Here is a 5614-nt window from a genome sequence, read left to right on the forward strand (position 1 = left end):
CTGCTTTTGATAAAGGTGAGGGTGACACAAGGGCTGAGCACAGCAGGTTGGCACTGGGCACAGGTTGGCACATGGGGGCTCGTCCTCCTCTGAGGATGTGCCTCTGGGGCTGCCATGCTAAGGAATAACTAGTGGGGTGCTCTCATCCCCACCCCATCCTTCCCACATGTCCACCAGCTAATCCAAGCCTCAGTCAATGGCAATATGTAAGAAAGCCAAGGCCTGGGCCAAGCCTGTGAACCTGGGATCCACTCTGGGCAGGGGCAGAGATCCCAAACATAGAGTCCATGAGTTTGCTAAAAGCCGGCTTGTCCTCCATCTGGTCCCTTCTCTCCAGGGCCACTGGAATGAAGAGACATCTGCTTCTTGCCACCCATCCATTTCCCTTCCACCGCTGTGTTGCCAACTGGTTGCATGATCCCCATCAGGTGGAGTGGCTAACAGCAGGGGTACGCTTTGTGTCTGTCTCTGGCCTGCCTCAGGTCTGGCAGCCACTCCCAGGGCTCCAGGTCCCACCGGAGTCAGGTGGTGGCTTCTTTCAGCGTCAGACCTTCTGGACCTCCCAAAGTCCCAATCTGCCTAGAGAAGGGACTTACCGAGGTGTTTCCAATACATTTTGAATCCCAGTTAACCAGCACCTCATTATTTATGGACCAGAGATCCTGGGGCCAATACTCTTCTGTGTTCCTGCCCCTGACCTTGGCCATGACCCTGAATTGAGCCTGTGGGTAACCAGGCTCAGGACTGTCTGCCTTGCCTTGCCTGACAAGGCCACGTTCTCAGGCCCCTGGGCGAGCCTCGATCTTTGGCTGGCCTTGACTGCAGAAACGGGAACACGAACAAGGAAACAGTCCCACAGAAGAGTCATCTGGGAGAGACTGGATTTGCCCACAGCAGATAAACACAATTTTTTTTCTTTTTATTGCGTAAAGCTAAGCAATATGTACCTTGGTTGGAATTAGCAGGCTGAAAGTTCAAGAGATAAGCAGCTTCTCTTGGCGTGAGTGATCAGCAGGCCCTGCAGTGGGGTCTTGTTTTGGGATGCCTCACCTTTTGAACTCGGGGCCTGATTTCCCTTTGCTGTTTCATAATCTCCAGTGGCAGGGAGTGTGCGCAGAGAGGACATGCTGGACCCTGTCACAGGGCTCCACCTCAGAGTACAATGCTGGTGTGATTTTGTTCTTGCATTCGAGTTGGGCTGGGGCACTCCACAGGACAGCAGTAAGCATTTAGGGTCCTGTTGTATGCCACGCCCCAGGGCTCCAGAGGTGTCTTGAGACCCAAGGCCCTCCTGCAGGGAGCTCAGCACCCAAAGTGGAACTTAACAGCAAGCTAGTAAACCCTGCTTCTGTGTACACTGCCTGCAGAGAAAAGTGGCCTCGGTTTGGATGGAGTCCTTTTGAGCACTTGCAATGATTTGGTGAGCTTGTTAAATGCTGTTTCCCGGGGCCACTCCCCAGGCTGCTCTGTAGAGCCCTGCATCTCCTCGGGTTGGGGAACTTGGCCCTGTATGGTGAAAACCAAGAACCATAGTCTCAGAAGTGACAAACTCACATCATCATTTCCTAAGAGGCTGGTGAAGGCAAGAGAGCTTTATGTCTCCCTATGTCATATAAACAAACAGGTGGCTATACCTGACAGAGGCGTGGTCAGCAAGGGAATGAGTGAACCTCCTCCTAAGACCTGAAGAAAAAAAGATTCTGGTGCCCTCAGCACCCACAAATCTGTTCTCAAAAGGTTTTAATAAAAACTATTTCTCTGGTTCATAATCTACTCATTTATCGCCTCATTCCATCAGTGTTTATTAGATGCCTCTGTGCCAAGCGTGCTCCTGGGCTCCCAGGATATAACTGAGCAAGACCCCCCTTCCCTGATATTCCAGAGCTACCAGGACAGTGAGGAGACAGCCACGTGAACATAGTGTGCCGAGTGCAGTGACACACAGATGGCACAGGGTCCTAGGCCAGCCTCCATGCTCCCAATCCTACTGTGTGTGTTTGTGTGCATGCACGTGTGTGTGTGTGTGTACGTGTGTGTATGAGCACAGCCTGGACACAAGGCCCATCAGACTTGCTCCCAAACCTTCTCATGCCCTGAACTCCCAGCCTTCTGCCCTGGAAAATTAACAACCTTTCAGAATGGAGCATTTGACACACATTTTTTTTTCTCTCGCAGGGATTTTCCAATTAAATGAATTATCTGCCACATTTGAAATTACATTCCTTCAAAGGGTAGCGTGTGATCCTTTTCACAGGGGTGGAGGGAAAGGAGAAAGAAAAAACAAAGGGAACCCCAGTAAAAAAAGGGACACAATGACAGACACGAACAACCCCTCAGGTTCTATGACCCAAGTAAAACTCTAGAAGGTGGCGGTCAGAGCTGATTGTAGAATGCTGTCCGTGCTGAAGCTAATAAACCTGATTATCTTGAAGAGTAAACACCATGCTGTTTTGCCAACTATTAGATTTTTACTACTCTCCAATAAAGCGAGCGTATTATTCATTTCAAATAATATACCACTTATTGTTTCCTAAAGATTAGCAATTGAAAGAGATGTCAACAATTTTCACTCTTTAAATTAAGTATAATAGGCTTTTATAGCACAGTATAAAGATATGGAAGGGAAAGGCTGCAATTGCAAGCTTGATTTTCCCTTTATCTATCCATACAGCCCCAATTTGACACTTGGGAGCAGAGAAAGCTTGTAAAGAGCCCGCAGACCCCATAAAGCTGGTGACACTTGGATTAGTCTTACAGCTCACTTTGGGCACAGTAAAGTGATAATTTAATTAACTAATAGGGCCGTAAGCATGAGGGTTTATCTAATGAGTTCCCTTCTTGTTTGTCTCCTGGTGATTCCAGCGCCGGGTGTTTACAGATCAGCAGTAGCCTGGGCCCAGACGTGCCCGGAGAGAGCATCTTGGACAGGTGCCCCGTCGACCCCTGCATCCGCTTCCGTTCGGGGTATTTCTATGCAGTTGGGACATCGTTGCTGCTCCTGGAGAAAAATACAACAGTTTATCAGAGCTGGTTTGGAATATTTTCTTGGTTTCTCTGAGGTGTCTAATCTGCTGTCTGTGCATATATTAATAATATAGATTCTCTGGGCTCCACGCTCAGGGCAGAGTCTGCGTGAGATTCTCTCTCCCTCTGCCCTCCCCCCAGTCGTGCACATGCTCTCTCTAAAATATATTAAAAATAATAATAATATAGATTCCCACTGGTATTGTGTGTCTGTGTAAATATGTGCCTGAGTGAGGGTGTGTGTGAGTGTGCATATGCGTGCATGTGTGCATGAGGGTGGGTCTGGGAGGAAACTTTGAACTCTGCCTATCAGCCTCACCTCCGACCTGGCTCATGTGGCAGGTGGACATGCCAGGAGCTTGAGCCCCGGCACAGAAGGGGAGGGTGTGTGTGTCCTAGAATAGCCCTTTCACAGCCCCTGGCACCCTTGGGTTATTAGACATTTCTTTTTTGTCTGTCCCCTCATTCCACCATCCTGCAGGCTGCTGTTCTGCCGCCAAGCCCAGCTCCTGGGGAAGGATTCCACACACAGCTCTGAATTCCTTGGGGCCTCGCTCTACTCTGGGGTGATTGCAATCACAGCCAAGAAGCATCACCCTGCTGACCCCAGGACTAACCTCTGCTCTCCAGGAGGTCCCTAGGCTTGGAGGGGTCAGTTCATGGTTCCAGGACCCAGACACCAAGAGGGTGAGCTCCGTGAGGTGCAGGCCAGCTCACACAATCACACTGGGAGGAGGGCAGTTCCCAGTTGAAAGGTTATTCCATCTTGGATGCCGAGCCACCCCTTAGAACGGAGCTGCTGGTTTTCATCCAGAGTAGGCCTTGCAGAGGCGTAGACAGGGCTAATGAATGGGCTCATTTCCAGATTTCAGTCCTAAGGGAAGCTTTCATTACTGTTTGGTCTCAAAGCCATTACTCAAATGGGAATTTTGCTGAGTCCTTGTTCCTGCCCAGAGCAGCCCTAGCTGCAGAGCAAGTCCAGAGCCAAGCCAGGCCAGCAGGGGGCGGGAAGGAGTCGTCTTGAGAGTCTAAGCCACCCCAGGGGCTCTCGAGTTTGCTTCCCTGCTTCACTCTGGGAATGACCATCTGAGGACTCCCCCCAAGCACCAGAATTCTTAGGGGAGCTTTTATACCAATGTTTGGGTTCAATCCCAGAAATGTGGATATCTCTCATTTTGGTAATTTCTTCTTTTTTTAAAAATGTTTTTGAAAATGTGTAGGACTTAGCTTTTAAAAACTCATGGTGAAATACATATACCATAAAATTTACATTTTAACTATTCGTCAGCGTGCTCGTCAGTGGCAGTAAGTACATTCACTCTGTTGTCAACCATCACCACTGTCCAGCTCTTAAATTCTTCTGACCTTGCAGAGCTGGATCTCTGGCCCCATTAGGCACTAGAACTCCTCATTTCCTTACTTCTCCAGCCCTGGGCAACCATCTTTCTACTTTCTGTCCCTATGAGGGGGATGACTCCAGGGACCCCCGATGAGTGGAATCATATAGTCTTTGTGCTTTTATGCCTGGCTTATTTCACTTAGCATCATGTCTTCAAGGTTTATCTGTGTAGCGTGTATCAGAACTTGCTTTCATTGTAAGGCTGAAGAATATTGCTTTATGTATAGGTATCACATGTGTGTATCCATTTAACTGTTGATAGGTGTTTGGGTTGTTTCCATCTTTTGGCAATTTTGAGGAATACTGCTATGGAGATGGGTGTACAAATATCTCTTTGAGTCCCTGCTTTCAATTCTTTTTTTTTTTTTTTTTTAAGTAATGGGGCTATTCTCCATGGTGAGATGGTATTATTCTCCATTTGTTTGCTTAATAATAACCATCCTAACAGACGTGAGGTAATATCTCATGATGATTTTGATTTGCATTGGGAATGAATCATTTAAAAAATTCCCCTGGAGGTGCTGCTAGTGAGCATCCAGAGTTGAGAACCACATATATCTGCCAAGCACTGTTCTAAATCCCCATTTGTTCCCTCCAACAACTCAGTGAGGTAGGAGACGCTTTCAGATGAGAACATGAAGCACCCAGAGGTGAAGACCACTCATCTAGTAGGTAATGGAATGAAAATTCAAGTCCAGATCTGTGGTCCCCAAAGTTCCTGAGCTCACTTAGCAGTCCTCCATATGAGGAAGAGAAGGGGCTAAGGGACACGACATCCAATTCGCATGGGATGAGTTCCATCTAAAAACAATATCAGAATGAAATCTCTGTTTAATTCTTGAGCTTTTTTCACAGCCCCATTTTTAGGAAGGAGGTTTAATTTGAAAAAATCATAGTTCTTTTCCTCTTAACTAATAGTTTAATTGTTAGTTCAAAGCCACTTATTCGAATAAAACTCACTGTTTTCCGAGGGGCAGAGAATGTGAATCATTCCCAGTGTACATCTGGTACTTACTAAGAGCCCGGAACAGGGCCATGTGTTAGAATTGTAGTGTAACAATACTGCCATCTCGTGGGGAGTTAAAGTGTGGCTGTTCACACCTATGGCGATTTAACCCTCTCAGGAGAATTAAGAATTTCTCTGCACAGAAATTCTTTGATTTCTAGTCAAAGTGCGGTGGCGGGGGTGGG

The 5614-nt window shown here is 47.5% G+C and overlaps 1 long non-coding RNA gene across 1 annotated transcript; it reads right to left on the reverse strand.

Annotated features, from left to right (window-relative positions):
* Positions 1–2762: 2762 nt before the first annotated feature.
* LOC140616421 (uncharacterized) lies at positions 2763–3960 on the reverse strand. Its single transcript, XR_012016912.1, has 2 exons — positions 3642–3960; positions 2763–2998 (listed from the first exon to the last, which is right to left on the reverse strand). It is a non-coding gene; the product is annotated as an uncharacterized lncRNA (long non-coding RNA).
* Positions 3961–5614: the final 1654 nt, after the last annotated feature.

The sequence above is a fragment of the Canis lupus genome, chromosome 24, assembly GCF_048164855.1.
Source record: "Canis lupus baileyi chromosome 24, mCanLup2.hap1, whole genome shotgun sequence".
NCBI classification, from domain to species: domain Eukaryota; kingdom Metazoa; phylum Chordata; class Mammalia; order Carnivora; family Canidae; genus Canis; species Canis lupus.